At 34.0% G+C, this 15,633-nt stretch overlaps 11 non-coding genes and 2 pseudogenes across 11 annotated transcripts; all 13 read left to right on the forward strand.

The window, feature by feature from the left end:
- Nucleotides 1-635: 635 nt before the first annotated feature.
- Nucleotides 636-710, forward strand: LOC123287444 (small nucleolar RNA SNORD113/SNORD114 family). The gene has a single exon (XR_006530779.1). It is a non-coding gene; the product is annotated as a small nucleolar RNA SNORD113/SNORD114 family (small nucleolar RNA).
- Nucleotides 711-1,560: 850 nt separating this feature from the next.
- LOC123287549 (small nucleolar RNA SNORD113/SNORD114 family) lies at nt 1,561-1,634 on the forward strand. The gene has a single exon (XR_006530865.1). It is a non-coding gene; the product is annotated as a small nucleolar RNA SNORD113/SNORD114 family (small nucleolar RNA).
- A 975-nt stretch (nt 1,635-2,609) lies between these two features.
- Nucleotides 2,610-2,684, forward strand: LOC123287452 (small nucleolar RNA SNORD113/SNORD114 family). The gene has a single exon (XR_006530786.1). It is a non-coding gene; the product is annotated as a small nucleolar RNA SNORD113/SNORD114 family (small nucleolar RNA).
- Nucleotides 2,685-3,773: 1,089 nt separating this feature from the next.
- On the forward strand, nt 3,774-3,848 carry LOC123287458 (small nucleolar RNA SNORD113/SNORD114 family). The gene has a single exon (XR_006530792.1). It is a non-coding gene; the product is annotated as a small nucleolar RNA SNORD113/SNORD114 family (small nucleolar RNA).
- Nucleotides 3,849-5,035: 1,187 nt separating this feature from the next.
- LOC123287487 (small nucleolar RNA SNORD113/SNORD114 family) lies at nt 5,036-5,102 on the forward strand (annotated as a pseudogene).
- Nucleotides 5,103-5,830: 728 nt separating this feature from the next.
- LOC123287453 (small nucleolar RNA SNORD113/SNORD114 family) lies at nt 5,831-5,905 on the forward strand. The gene has a single exon (XR_006530787.1). It is a non-coding gene; the product is annotated as a small nucleolar RNA SNORD113/SNORD114 family (small nucleolar RNA).
- A 909-nt stretch (nt 5,906-6,814) lies between these two features.
- Nucleotides 6,815-6,886, forward strand: LOC123287447 (small nucleolar RNA SNORD113/SNORD114 family). The gene has a single exon (XR_006530782.1). It is a non-coding gene; the product is annotated as a small nucleolar RNA SNORD113/SNORD114 family (small nucleolar RNA).
- A 593-nt stretch (nt 6,887-7,479) lies between these two features.
- On the forward strand, nt 7,480-7,551 carry LOC123287542 (small nucleolar RNA SNORD113/SNORD114 family). The gene has a single exon (XR_006530859.1). It is a non-coding gene; the product is annotated as a small nucleolar RNA SNORD113/SNORD114 family (small nucleolar RNA).
- Nucleotides 7,552-8,614: 1,063 nt separating this feature from the next.
- On the forward strand, nt 8,615-8,689 carry LOC123287484 (small nucleolar RNA SNORD113/SNORD114 family). Its single transcript, XR_006530815.1, has one exon. It is a non-coding gene; the product is annotated as a small nucleolar RNA SNORD113/SNORD114 family (small nucleolar RNA).
- Nucleotides 8,690-12,670: 3,981 nt separating this feature from the next.
- On the forward strand, nt 12,671-12,744 carry LOC123287482 (small nucleolar RNA SNORD113/SNORD114 family). The gene has a single exon (XR_006530813.2). It is a non-coding gene; the product is annotated as a small nucleolar RNA SNORD113/SNORD114 family (small nucleolar RNA).
- Nucleotides 12,745-13,611: 867 nt separating this feature from the next.
- LOC123287493 (small nucleolar RNA SNORD113/SNORD114 family) lies at nt 13,612-13,673 on the forward strand (annotated as a pseudogene).
- Nucleotides 13,674-14,373: 700 nt separating this feature from the next.
- On the forward strand, nt 14,374-14,448 carry LOC123287543 (small nucleolar RNA SNORD113/SNORD114 family). Its single transcript, XR_006530860.1, has one exon. It is a non-coding gene; the product is annotated as a small nucleolar RNA SNORD113/SNORD114 family (small nucleolar RNA).
- Nucleotides 14,449-15,356: 908 nt separating this feature from the next.
- Nucleotides 15,357-15,431, forward strand: LOC123287540 (small nucleolar RNA SNORD113/SNORD114 family). Its single transcript, XR_006530857.1, has one exon. It is a non-coding gene; the product is annotated as a small nucleolar RNA SNORD113/SNORD114 family (small nucleolar RNA).
- The last annotated feature ends 202 nt before the right edge of the window (nt 15,432-15,633 follow it).

Below are 15,633 nucleotides of genomic sequence, written 5' to 3' on the forward strand. Positions count from 1 at the left end.
TCAAGGGTATTAGCTCTAGCTAAGGATGTTATAGATAGTATAAGTAATGGCCATATCCTTGTTTTGGGTTAGTGGAAATTTCAATGTTGTCTATTTTTCTTAAGGAAAAATACCCAAAATTAATGTATAACTTAAACACTGAATAATGTAGAAAGAAGGATAAATAAAATATCGCAATCATGTTATCATCTACTCTGCTTTATACTTTTTAGAATGAACACATCGAAGCTGATTTAAGAATTATGCCTTGGTCAACAATCTCTATATTTGTCTGTAGGAGCATGGAAACCAACGTGAGTAATAGTCAGTGTTCTCATCTTACTTTGGGTGGTTTGTTTAGGATATTCTCTGTAATATTTTTAAAAAGTACTCAATATAAGATAAAAGACCACCCATGGTCCAGTGATTAAAATGGAAATATATGAAACATTATGTTGATTAATCTATCTTTACAACAGTGAGGATGATCAATGAAAGAGATTAGGCAATGATTCTAAAGAAAAATGATAAAGACACTGAAGGCTCTTGTCCTTGAGTTTTGTGATTCATAGATATTTATTTAATTACTATTAGTCAATTGATGAATTAATCATTGAACAAATGTAGATAGGAATGGAGAAAAAGAGGCCCAGATCTGGACCAATGATGGTGACTGGTGGCGTACGAGTCATGAACGATGAATGCTACGTGTCTGGAAGTCTGAGGTCCAAGATAAAACAAAATCTAGTGTTTCTTCTCTCACAAGTGACCCCATGGATCCATGCTAGGAATATTCAAGGATATTGTTCTTGTAATCTTGGATTCATAGATTTCTATATTATTAATATAAATGGATCAATGGTAGAACCAATAAATATATAAATTAAAAAAACAAAGATGAAGCCTTGTCTGCCTATGAATATGTGTGGTGAGGCAAGATATATTATTAATATAAGCTGATGCATGTTAAGAAATAAATGGACCAACGGTGTTACCTCTTTTTCTAAGGATCATATCATACTTATATTTATGCTTATATATGTATCTAAATTATGAAAAATAATAAATACCTTTATGACTGATTAAACAAAATGAGCAAAACAAGGACCAATTTAGAAGACGGTCTCAAGTTTCCATATCATCTGCTCTGCTCTGTACTCCTCAGATGGATGCTCTCGAGTGGGTTTAAGCATCTTCTATGATCACATGCTCGACAGTTGCCTCTGTGTAATGAGTATAGAGACCAGTGTAAGTAATAAAGTTCATGCCTTTGTTTCAGAGGTTTCTTTCCCCCGGTATTCACTGTATTGTTAAAAGTGTGAAATATAATCCAAGACACAAACTATCATGAATGCTAACTATGAGTTTGGTCTGCAGTGTTATATTTATTAATCCATACATGAAACATTGATGGTAATGAAAGACATAGCAATGTGCAAATGATACTATAGGCAGATGCAGAATATTGCTTTTATTCTTGGGGTTTTGTGAATCAGTGAGTTTTAAAAATTAATGTTAGTGAATTAGTGAATTAATGAGTAAACTTATGCAGATGAGAGTGAAGAAAAAGAGGCCCACATATGGACCAATGATGACGACTGGTGCGTATGAGTCATGGATGATGAATATTACGTGTCTGAAACTCTGAGGTCCAACAAAAAAGAAATATAATTTATTGCCTCTGTTTGACATGATATTATAGACATATATTACGAAAATAAAAAATATAGAAAATAAAAACCAATTTTCTTGGTTTGTGTTTCTGAAGTTTGATTTTACTGTAAAAAAATGGCCCAAAGAAACCATCACTGTAAAAGCATAAATAGTTAAAAGTTAAGTGTAGAAGTATAAATAGCGTAAAAGGTAATGAAGGGGGTGGAGCACGTCCACTCTTAATGTATGTGCTGAGGTGATGAAACAATGAACATTTACTGAGAATGCTGAAGTTCGCTAAGAAATGTAAATGGTTCACGTGTCTTACCTCTTCAGCTAAGTATGATATAGGCAATGAATAATGGTTTAAGTTCTTGTTCTGAGTTAGTGTTAGGTTCACTATTGTTCAATTTTTTAAGATAAAAGTAATGAATATGTCCCCAATTTGCTATATTCATAAATAACTTACTAAATGAAGGTGGAATGTATGCATCAGTAGAGAATATCTCAATCTTGTCATTATCTGTTCTGCTTTGTACTCCTCAGAATAGACACCTGAACTTATTTAAGCGTTTGGCCATGATCAGGAGCTCCATCGATGCCCCCGTGCACGAGCGTGGAGACCAATGTGAGTAATGGTCAGATTCTTCTCTTGGTTGAGGTGGTTTATACAGGATATTCAGTCTAATAATAAAAATTATTAAATATATTCAAAGAAGGCCAAACATGGCTCCATGACAAATATGGCATTGACATGAGACATTATGTTGATTAATCAGTATTTGCCACAATGAAGATGATTGATGAAGTAGGTTTATTCAGTGTGGCAAAGATTCTATAGACAGATGCTAGAAATACTTAAGCATCTTGTCCTTGAGTTTTTTTGATTCACAGATATTTATTTTATTAGTGTTAATAACTTAGTAAATTGATCAGTAAACAAATATAGATTTAATGAAGAAAAAGAGACCCAAGCCTGGACCAATGATGACGACCGATGGCATATGTGTCATATACAATGAATTCTACGCGTCTGGAACTCTGAGGTCCAATGCAAAGAAATCAGGTCCATTCCCTCTGTTGGAAGTGTTCCTATAGACAGATGTCAGGCGTATGTAAGGACTTTGTCCTTATTCCTTGTGTTCATGAATTTTTAAAAATGTTACTAAAGTAGTATCAATGTCAGAATAAGCAAATATACAAATGAATAAAGATAAAGAGGGTTAAATATTATTCATTACTTAAATATGTAGTAAGGAGAAATAATATAAGTTAGAATGGATAATAAATGGGTCAAGTGTATTTTCCATTTTTGACTAAGGATGATATAGAAAGTGATAAGTAATGGTCAATTATTGATCTCAGGAAGTTGCAAGTTTGATGTTTGTTTTAGTAAGGGAAAAAGAAATAAATGTAACGATAATTAATTAATACCTAAATGACTATGTATATGAATGGTGGAAAGTGTGGATCAATGGAGACAATATCTCAATCTTTTTATCACTTTCTCTGCTTGGTACTATTCAGAATGGAGGCGAGAGCTTCTGTCACGATCAAGATCTTCATGTTGCCTCTGTTGGAAAGAGACCAAGGTGAGTAATATAGTCATGTGTCACATAACCATTTTTCAGTCAACAACTGACCACATATATGAGAGTGGTCCTGTAAGATTAATACCACGTAGCCTAGGTGTGTAGTAGGCTATTCCATCTAGGTTTGTGTAAGTTCACCTATGATGTTTACACCAGGACAAAACTGCTTAATGATGCATTTCTCAGAATGTATCCCCATTGTTAAGTGACACCTGACTGTAGTCAAAGTTGTTGTCTTAGATTGGGTTATTTGTTTAAAGGTATTCATTGAATTATTGAAACATATTAAAGATAATAAAAAAGTTAACTATGGTCCAATGATAAATATGATATGAAGCATGTTGATGAATAAATACTGTGCAATGTTGAGGTCAATTAATGAAAGAGAATCAGTCCGTATGGGAAATGATTCTATAGAGAAATGTTAGGGATATTCAAAGATCTTTTTCTTGAATTTTGTGAATTATATGTTCATTTTATTATTATTAATTAATTAATGATTTATTTGATACAAATAAAGAAATGAATGAAGAAGAAGAGACCCAAACCTGAACCAATGATGATGACAAGTGGCATATGGGTCATGGATGGTGAATAAGATGTGCCTGGAACTCTGAGGTCCAACACAAAACATAATTAACCACATCCCTCTTTTGGAAAGCGTCCTGTAGATAGATATTAGAAATATACAAAAATCATGTTCTTAACCTGTATTCATTGATTTAGATTTGTTATTATTAATGGATCAATGAAAACCATTAAAGAAATATAAATAAATAGATAAGAACACAGTGAAGTATTGTCCAAGTGTGAATATCTGTGGTGAGGCAAGAATTATTATTGTTAAAAATTGAAACAGTGATACTCCTTAAGAACTAAAGGGATTGGGGCTGGACGTGTGGCCTAGTGGTTAAGTTTGTGCTCTCCACTCGGCGGCCCAGGTTTGTGGGTTCGGACCCTGGTCACAGACCTACACCACTTGTCAGTGATGTGGTGGTGACCCACATACAAAATAGAGGAAGGTTGGCATAGATGTTAGCTCAGGGACAATCTTCCTCAAGCAAAAAGAGGAGGATTGGCAATGGATGTTACTGCAGGGCAAATCTTACTCAGCAAAAGAAAAGAAAGAAAGAAAGAAAGAAATGGATTAAGAGTACCACCTCTTTGACTAAGGATCACATAGACTGTGATAAATAAGAGTAAATTTTATTTTCTAGATCAGTCTCAAATTTGAGGTTGCTCTTTTCATTAAGAGAAAAGAATCTATGTTATGAAAAATAAATACCTAAATAACTGAATAAATGAAATATAGAAAAGAAGGATCCGTTCAGATGAGGCCTCAGTGTTTTTTTCATCATCTGTTCTGCTTTATGTCCTCCGAAGGGACATACTGGAGCTGATGGAAGAATTCTTTCACGGCTGCACCCTCTTTGTTGGCTCTGTGTGTTAGGTGCATGGAGCACAACGTGAGTAATAAAGATCGTGTCTTCATTTGACAGGTTTTTTAATAAGGGCACTTGCTGTATTATTAAAAGTGTGAATATTATTCAAAAGGCCAACCATGGCCAATGATACATATGGGATTATTACCAAGTGTTATATTTATTAATCCATCTAAGATAGATTAAGGATAATTAATGAAAGAGATATATCAATGTGATAAATGATTTTCTAGGCAGATGTAGAATATTCAAGGTTCTTATTCTTCATTTTTTTGTGTGAATTATAGGGTTTTAAAATTAATATTAGTAAATTAAGGAATTAATCAGTGAAATAATATATAAGAGAATGGAGAAAAAGAGGCGAAAATATGGACCTACGGCTGGTGGTGTAGGAGTCACGGATGATGAATACTATGTTTTGAACTCTGAGGTCTGACACAAAAAGAAGTGTAGTTTATTGCCTCTGTTTGAAGTGACCCCATAGACTGATTTTGGGAATGTAAAAGGATCGTTTTCTTAGCTGGTCTTCATGGATTTTGATTCTCTTGTCATAAATGATCGATTTAAGAATCAGTGTACAAATATAAAAAAGTACAGGTGAAGAGCATGCAGCATATGCACTCTTCATATATGTGGTGAGGCAATGAGACAATTAAAATGTGCTGAAAATACTGAACAGTGGAGATGATGCCTCAATCCTCTTATCCTCTGCTTTGCCTTTTACGTCTTAGAAAGAAAACACCTGAAATGGTTTAAGCATCTGCCCTGTTCAGGAGCCCCAAAGTAGCCTCTCTCTGTAGGAACATTTAGTCCAGTGTGAGTAACCATCAAAGTTCTTGTGTTGGTTTGGGTGGTTTGTTTAGGGTATCACTGTAATAATTTAAAAAGTATTAAATATAAGAAGAAAGGCCCACCATGGTCCAGTGATTAAATTGGAAATGCATGAAACATTATGTTGATCGATCTATCTTTACAGCAGTAAACATGATTAATGAAAGACGGGTATTCAGTTAGACATTGGTTCTAGAGAAAGCTGATAGGGATACCGAAGGCTCTTGTCCTTGCGTTTTTGTGATTCATAGATTTATTTAATTATTATTGTTAGATTGATGAATTAATATATAAACAAATGTAGAGGTGAATGAAGAAAAAGAGGCCCAAACTGGGACCAATGATGATGACTGGTGGCGGACGAGTCGTGTACGATGAATGCTACGTGTCTGGAAGTCTGAGGTCCAAGAGAAAGCAAAATCTGGTCTGTTTCCTCTCTTGCAAATGATCCTATGGATCGATGTTAGGAACGTACAAGGATGTTGTTCTTGTAATTTCGGATTCATGGATTTCTATATTATCAATATAAATGAATCAATGATAGAACCAATAAACAAATATAGAGATAAAGAAAAATAAAAATGAAGTCATGTCCATCAATGAAGATATGTGGTGAGGCAAGATACACTATTAATATGAGCTGAAGAAATTGATGGATGTTAAGAAGTAAATGGACCGGTGGTGTTACCTGTTTCTCTAAAGATCATTTAAAGACCCACACTGATAAGTAATATTTAGTTTTATAAGCCTGGGCCGGTCTCGAGTTGGGGATGTTAATTTTGTAATATGTATGTTTATATTTTCTTATGTATATATGTTCTGAAAAATTAACAAATACCCAAATAACTGGAAAAATGAAATGAGGAAAACAAGGACTCATGGAGAAAAGATTTTGATTTTTAATTACTTGCTCTGTCTTATACTCCTCAGAATGGACACACTCAAGATGATTTAACTATTTTTATGGTCCCGAGATCTGTGGTTTCCTCTGTGTGTTAAGAGCGTAGAGACTAATGTGAGTACAGGTTAAACTTCTTGTATTTGTTTAAGAAGGTTTTTTAAAGAGTGTTCACTGTATTGTTAAAAGTGTGAAATATAGTCCCAAACACCAACCATGGAAAATGATAAATATGGGATATTATGAAGTATTATATTTACTAATGCATATATAAAATATTATAATGAAAGAATTATAGTAATGTGGTAAATGATCCCATAGACAAATGAATCGTAGCATTTTAAAAATTAACTTTGTGACATTAAGAAATTAATTAATGAAGTAAGGTACGTGAGAATGGAGGGAAAGAGGCGCAGATCTGGACCAATGATGACTGTTGGTGGAGTATGAGTCACGGATGATGAATATGTTTCTGAAACTCTGAGGTCCAATAAAAAAGGAAATATAGCCTATTGCTTCTGTTTGAAGCGATCCTATAGACAGGCATTAGGACAAGAAAAGGGACCATAAATTTATAAATACCTAAATAACAGTAAATGTAACGTGGAAAGCAAGAATCAATGGGGATAAAGTCTCAATTTTCTTTATCATCTGCCCTGCTCTGTGTCCTCAGAACGAGCTGATTTAAGCATCTTTTGTGGTCCCCAGCTCTGTGGTTGCATCCGTGTGTTAGGAGCATAGAGACCAATGTGAGTAACAAAGTTCTTGTCTTATTCTAATGTTGTTTTTTTTTTTAAAGGTATTCACTGAATCATTAAAAAGTGTGAAATATAAGCAAATAAGGTCAAATGTAGCCCAGGGACAAATATGGGGTTGATTATATTGATTAATGCACATATGAAAAACAGGATAATTAATGGGAGCGATATCTTGATGTGATGAGAATGATCGTGTATACAGATTAGGGATATCGAGGCTCTTCTTGGATTTTTGTGAATAATAGTGTCTTAAAATTATTATTAGTGAATTAATGAATTAATCAATAGACAATGTAGAAATAATTGAAGAAAAGGAGGGACAATATTGGATCAGTGATGACTACTGGTGGCGTATGAGTCGTATACGATGAATACGTGTCTGGAACTCTGAGGTCCAATAGAAAGGAAGCCTGTTCTATTCCCATTGTTTGAAGACATCATATAGACAGATGTCAGGAATATAGAAGGATCTTGTTTTAGGTTTCTGTTCATGCATTCCCTATTTTTATAATTGGATCAATGAAATAATCAATAAATATATAAATAAGGTGAAGGTCATAGAGCATTGTCCAATTATAAAAATATGTAGTGAGACAAGAGATACTGCTAATGTATATTGAAAACACCCTTATCCATTAGGAAATACATGTTATAAATGGTACAAGGGTGTTACCCCTTTGGCTAAGGATTTTATAGGCAGTGTTAACTAGTAATAGGCAATGGTCACATTCTGTTTCAGTGGCAGGATCGTCGTTGTTTGCTTACTTGGGAAAAATGAAATAAGCATTTTTGAAATTACTAATTCCCTAAATGACTGACTAAATGGAAGGTGGAATGTGAAGACCAGTGGAGATGAGGTCTCCATCTTTTTTAATCATTTGCTCTGCTCTGTGCTCCTCAGAATGGACATGCTCCAGCTGATTTAAGGATTCTTCCATGCTCACACGTTCTATGGATGCATCTGTGTGTTAGAGTGTGGGGAACAATGTGAGTAATAGTCAGTGTTCTTGTCTCAGTTTGGGTGGTTTTGTTTAAAGATATTCACTGTATTATCAAAAAGTGTGAAATATAATCAGTGAATGCCCCAAAATGCAATTCATATGAAGTATTATGTTTATGAATCCATCCATGAAACACTGAGGTCAATTAGTGAAAGAGATGGATTGCTGAGGAAAATAATCTTATAGACAGATGTTAGAGATTAGCCCGTGTCAGCCATGGACTAGTGGTAAAGTAAGAGGTTAAAATGAAGCACGTATGTTCACTAACCCATACATTCAACACTGAGGTTGAGTAGGAAAAGAGATCTGGACAATTTGCTTTGTAGAAAATGATTCTATATGCAGATGTTAGGCATATTAAAGCTACTTTAAAAAATTCATGGATACATATTATTGTTAGTGATTTAATGAATTAATCTCTAAAAATTATAATTGAATGAAGGAAAAAGAGGGTGAAGTTTGGATCAATATTGAGGACTAGTGGCACATGAGTCAAGGAGGAACAAAAATGCTGATCTAGAACTCTGAGGTCCAATGCAAAAAAGAAATCTAGTCTGTTACTTATGATAGAAGCGATCCTATAAATTGTTGTGAGTGATATCCAAGGATCTTATTCTTGGACTTTTGGGTTTCACAGTTATTGATTGCTTATTCTAAGCTAATCAATGCAATAATAACTGTACAGATGAATAGATGAAGGAAAAATGGGGCCAATTGTGGAACAACTGTAGCGTGCGCAGTGAAACAAACATCACTGCCAATCCATTTCTAAGGAACTGAAGTTCACTAGAAATACATCAAGGCTTTTGTATCTTAGCATAAGGGTCATAGGGAGAGATGTATATAATTGTCAGTGTTCATGTTCTGTGCTCTATTTGGGTTGTAGGTGTTTTTATTTTATTTTATTATTATATTTTGAGTTAAGAAATAAGAAAAAAAGTTCATATAATTTAATCAACTAACTACACTAAAGAAATCTGAGCATGAACCAGTGACAACAATATGTCATATGACGAGTTATGAGCAATCCAGTTGGCTTCACGGTGTTCCATTGGTAATTATTCCACAATGTATATGTAAATCAAACCATCACATCATACGCTTTAAATATACGCAAACATATTTGTCAAGTATTCCTCCATAAAGTTGGGAAAAAGAATACAGTCCCTTGACACTTACAATAGTGAGCAACTGGACATAGTTACTATTAATCAGTGTTACTATCTTGAGATTGTATGCAAAGATACCGATTTTATCATTATAAATTAGTAAACAAGTTAATAACTTAATAAGATAAAAGAGGACAAAGCATCTGGCCAGTGATGAGACCTGGTACATCAACTCTACGCATGTTGTGTCCGTCTCAAGAAAAAACAAGCTTAGCTCTTAACCATCTCAGAAAGGAGAATTAGGCAGATATACACAATAGCATTTCTTTTCTGGGTTTCTGGGAAGTTAAACATTTTTTGTTTTGTTTAAAACATGAATAGTTTGTCAGATTATTTCATGAATTAAAGAATGAACGGATGAAAATTAAAGCGATTAATAAATAGCTATACACAAGTAAAATCAAAGAAGGCTAAATATGGCTTTAGGATGAAGATATGCTATGTAGCAAGGTTTATGAAGTAATCAATTTCAGCACAATTTTTCAAAAGTTTGAGGATTTTATGTTCCCTTTCATAGCTACTTATTGTTTCATATTCTGTTTGCACCATAGTTTGTAAACATTCCTCTGTGGAAAAGAGCTAAGCTGTTAATTCAATGAAGCAACCAAGGGAAGGTAGACGATATTCACAGTGTTTGCATGTGGAATGTGTAGTGGGTTCATGGTTGTTCTTTCTTATATCTTTCAAGAATGTACAAGTTCAGTGAAAAAGAGCCAAGGAAGGACCCGTGATCTGAATGAAATGTACCCTGAACATGTCCTGTGATTAATTTCATTCTGCATCATTGAAGTCCATTTCAAAAGCAGATTTGGCATATTACATCTGCGGGAATAAATCTATAGCTAGATTTCAGGAATTTTTAAGAATCTAATTATGGGGTTGAATTGGATCCTGGGGATTTATTGCATTATTCTAAGGGAATAAAGGACAGAATCAATAGACAGATAAATAGATAGATGATAGATAGATAGATAAATAGATAAAGAGAGTAAAGCTGTATTAATGAAGAAAAAATGTTGCAAGAAATAAACTTTTGTTCCTCTAATTCTGAAATGCTGCAGTGCATTAGGAAACCAATAGATCAAGGGTGTTTCTTCTCTGGGTTAGGGTCATATAGAGCGGTGGTTCTCAAACTTGAGCGAGCTTATCAGAAGCACCTGGAGGCTGGTTGAACTGCAGACTGCTGGCCCCGCCTTCAGCTTTGCTCACTGGGGAGGATTGGCTGGAACCTGAGATTCTGCGTTTCTCATCTGTTCCCAGGTTCTGCCGATGCTGCCTGTTGGGAAACAACGTTTTGAGAATCGCTGATAATAGGCAGATCTATGTGACGTTAGTTAATGTCTTTGCTCTGCATCAGTGGTGAGTTCCAGGTGGTTTATTTTATTAAGAAATCACAAATACGTTAATTGATAAGTGTCTAAAAGTTTGAGCAAATGAAAGGGGAAAAGCATGGTTCAATGGAGAAAATGTCTCATTCTTTTATCATCTTTATACTCCACAGAATGGATGTACCTGAACTGATTGAAGCATTCTGAAAAGACCAAGAGCTCTAGGCCGCCGCTGTGTTTAGGAATGTATATTTAAAGTGAGTAAATGGCTACATACATAAGCAAAATCAAACAAGGACAGGCCTGCACTAATGATGAGGAAAGAAAGTTTTGATTAATTTGGTTTAGTGTTACTTAGGATGATTTTAAAAATAGATCGAGTCCATGGCACTCATTTTTATAGCTCTTTAAATTTCTGTTTTAGGTTTTCCCTGAACATTCCTTAATTGATAAAGATATAAGCTATTTTCATGATGAGGAAAAAGCACTTAGGAGATGTAAGTACTAGTCAATGTTTTAGTTCTGATGGGTGGTTCTTGTTATGTATAGAAAGAATATACAAATTATATGAAAATAAAGCCAATCATGGACCAATGATGTGAATGGAATGCATTATGAACTACATGTTATGATCAAAATATCTATGGCCTACTGAGGTCCATTACCAAAAAGGATTTAAGTGTTTCCATATGTGGGAATGAGCCTGTGCATAAATTTCAGCCATATTCAAGGATCATGTTCTCAGCCTTAGGTGCTTCATGGGTTTTGATTGTACTATCGTAAGTGAATAAATGAAAGAATAAACACGTATGTCACTGGATAAAGATGAAAAGGGTGAAACTCATCCAACTATGAAATATATGGTGAAGCAATAATTATTATTAATCTAGCTGGGAACCACTGGAGGTCATTAAGTAATGAATGGATCAAGGGGGTTAGAGTTTTGAGTAAGGATGAGGTAGATGGTGGTGTGTGGTATTCTGTGTTCTTGCTTTCAGTCAGTTGTGAGTTTGGTTCATTTAAAAAAGGAAATAGATTCATTTAGAAAAAGAAATCACACTATAAAATAAATACATAAATGGCTAAGAAAATGAAGTCAGAAAAGCATGTGTTATTTGGAAGAAAGTCTCAATATTTATCTCCATTGCTTATACTTAGAATGAATGCACTGAGCTGACTGAAGGCTTTCCCCTTGGCCATGTGGTTCATGAATTTTGATTGTATTATTATGAAAAATTCAATAACAAAATCTGTACGGTTATTTAAATGAATAAAGATGAAAAATGTGAAGGATCATTCAATTATAGAAACATGAGATGAGACAAGAAATACTATTAATATAATTTGGAAATACTAGTGTCTATTGAGAAATAAATGGATCGAGGGTATTACCTCTTGGGCTGACTAATGTACAGACAGGGAGAAGTAATAGTCAATATTAGTGCTCTGAATCAGTGGCGAGTTCCATGTTCTATTTTTAGGGGAAGAGACAGATAATTATTAACATCAATTAATAAATTTTTAAATGACTAAGAAAATGACAGGTGGAAAGCAATGGTGAGAAAGTCTCAATCTGTTTGTCATCTGCTCTGCTTTGTACTCCTCAGGGGGCGTGCTCACTGCTAATCCAGCTTCTACCATGATCTCAGGATCAGAAGCTTCTGGTTGCCACTATGTGTGGGGACCCGTGTGAGTAATAGATTTCTTGTCAAGGTTTGGGTGGTTTGCCTAAGGGTATTCACTGTGTAAAGACCTATGAAATATAATCACAGAAGGCCAGTCATAGCGTAATAATGAAGCCAGTGTTGATGTGAGGCATGCTGTTGGTTAATTGATTTACTAAATATTGAGGTCAAATAGAGAAAGAGATCTAGTCTCTGTGAGAAATAATTCTATAGACAGATGTTAGGAATTTTCAGGAAACTTCTTCATGGGTTTTTGTGATTCCTGTGAATTTATTTTATTATTATTTGTGAATTGTTGAATTAATAGAGAAGATGAAGAATAAAAGGGAAAACCTGGACCAGTGGTGATGGCCGGTGCGTGTGAGTCATACACAGTGAGTAGTGCATGTCTGAAACTCAGAAGTCCAACACGAAAGGAATCTAGCACATTCACCCTGTTTGAAGTGTTCCTGTAGGCATACGTCAGGAATATACAAGGATATTTTTGTTGGATTTCTGGCCATGGATTTTTAAAAATACTGTTATAAAAGAATCAATGGCAGAATAAATGAACAAATATATAAATGAATAAAGAAGGAGGTGAAGCATTGTTTATTGTCAAAATATGTAATAGGTAAAAATAATATTAACAAATTGGAATGAAAAACAAAAGGACCAAGTGTATGACATCTTTCACTAAATCTTGATATAGACAGTAATAAGTAATGGTTGTAAGTTTGATGTTTGATTTATTAAGAGAAAAATAAATAAATATTACTAGAAATAAATAAATCCCTGACTATGTATATGAATGGTGGGAAGTATGGATCAATGGAGAGCATTTCTCAACCTTTTTGTTACCTTCTCTGCTTGCTACCTTTCAGGACAGGTGTTGGAGCTGATTTTAGCTTCTGCCATGATCAAGATTGTCATGTTGCCTGTGTGTTAGGAAAAAGATTAAGGTGAGTAATGATCAAAGATCTTGTCTTGGTTCAGGTCATTTGCTTAAGGATATGCTTGCATTACTAAAAACTATTAAATTAATAAAAAAGTTATCTAGTTTCCAAAAAGAAATATGATATGAAATATGTTGACTAATCAATAATGTATAACATTGAGATTAACAGAAGTGGTATTGTCTATGTGGGAACTGATTGTATAGAAAGATGGTAGGGCTATTCAAGGATCTTGCTCTTGGTTTTTTTGTGAATCATGGATTTATTTTATTATTATCAAAGAATTAATGATTTAATCAATACAAATATAGACATAAATGAAGAAAAAGAGGCCCAAACATGGACCAGTGATGCTGACTGGTGGTGTATGTGTCTTGGTTGATGAAAACAAGTGAGTTCCAAGACAAAACTCAATTAGTCCTGACCCTCTTTTGAAAATGATCCTATGGACGTCAAAAATATACAAAGGTCATGTTTTTATTTTGGAGTCATAGATTTATATTTATTATTATTAATGGATCAATGATAGAACAATTAAACAAAGATAAAGGAAGAGAAAGTGAAGCATTGTCCAGTTTTGCACATACATGATGAGACAAAATAGGTTATTAATAAAAATTGAAAAATTGATGTCTATTAAGAAATAAATGGATCAAGGGTGTTACTTGTTTGGCTGAGCATCACATAGACATGGATAATTAAGAGTCAGTTTTATTATTTTGGATTAGTTTCAAGTTTGAGGTTATTTCCTTTAATAGAAAACATACACATATATAATGAAAAATTAATAAATACCTTAAAAATTGAGTAAAGGAAGCATGGAAAGGAAGGATCAATGTAGATCAGGTCTTAATTTATTTTATCAACTGCTGTGCTCTGTACTCCTCAGAATGGACACACTTGAGGTGACTTAAGCATCTTCCACGATCTTGAGCTCTGTGGTCGCATCATGCATTAGGAATGTGGAACCGATGTGAGTAATAGTCAAAGGTCTTGTGTTGATTTGGGTGGTTTGCTTAAGAGCATTCACTGTACGATTAGTGTGAATTAATGAATTAATAAACAATTTATAAATGAATGAAGAGAGAAAGTGTGCTGATTTTGGACCAGTGATGATAACTGGTGGCGTTTGAGTCATGGATGATAAATAAAATGTGTCTGAAACTCTGAGGTCCAACAAAAAGAAATCTAGTGCATTTTCTCTGTTTGAAAGGATCCTATAGACAGAAGTCAGGTATATTCCAGGATCTTGTTTTGGTCTTTGTGTTCATTTATGTATTTTCAATCTATTATTATAATTGGAGCAGTGAAATAAATGGTCTATAAACAAATATATAAATAAATAAAGATGAATGAGGTGAAGTATTGTCCAACTATAAAAATATGTGGTGAGGCAAGGAATACTATTAATACATTTGAAAACAGTGGAGTCTAAAGAGAAGTAAATGGTACATGACTGTTAAATCTTTGGCTAACGATGATATAGACAATAATAAGTAATAATCAATGTTTACTTTCTGGGTCAAGGACAAGTTCTAATTGTTCATTTCCTTAAGAGAAAAGGAAATAAATATACTCTAAATTAATGATTGCCTAAATCACTGAAAAATGAAATGCAGAAGCAAGGATCAGTGGAGATTAGTTCTCAATTTTGTATCATCTGCTCTCCTCTGTACTCCTCAGAATGGATGCCCTTGAGCTGATTTAAGCATCTTCCATGGTCAGGAGTTCTGTGGTTGCACCTGTGTGTTAGGAGCATGGAAAACAATGTGAGTGATATCAATGTTCTTGTTTTGGATTGGTTTTTTTTCAAAAAATAATTACTCTATTATTAAAAAGTGTTAAATATAATCAAAGAAGCCCAAACGTGCCAATGTTAAATGTCTGATCTGAAACAGTATCATGAGTAATCCATATATGAAACACTGAGTTCAGTTAATGAAAGTGTTTTGTCTCAGTGGAATTGATTGTGTAGGTGGATGTCACCGATATTCAAGGATCATATTTGTGCTTTATGTTTATTTCTATATTAGTGAATTACTCAATAACCAAATGTAGATGACAATAGAGAAAAGGAGCCAATCCTGGACCAATGATGACCACTGGTGGCGTATGAGTCCTATGCGATGAATACCACGTGTCTGGAACTCTGAGGTCCAACACAAAACAAATCCATCCCATGGAGTTGAAATAGTCCTTTACAGATGTCAGGATATACAAGGGTCTTGTTTTTGGTCTTTGTTTTCATTCATTTTTATTCCATGAATATAATTGGATCAGTGAATATATCAATAAATGTATTACAAATAAATACAATGGGGTAAAGCATTGTCCAATTATAAAAATATGTGTTGAGGTAGCA

Source organism: Equus asinus, chromosome 7, assembly GCF_041296235.1.
Source record: "Equus asinus isolate D_3611 breed Donkey chromosome 7, EquAss-T2T_v2, whole genome shotgun sequence".
NCBI lineage: Eukaryota > Metazoa > Chordata > Mammalia > Perissodactyla > Equidae > Equus > Equus asinus.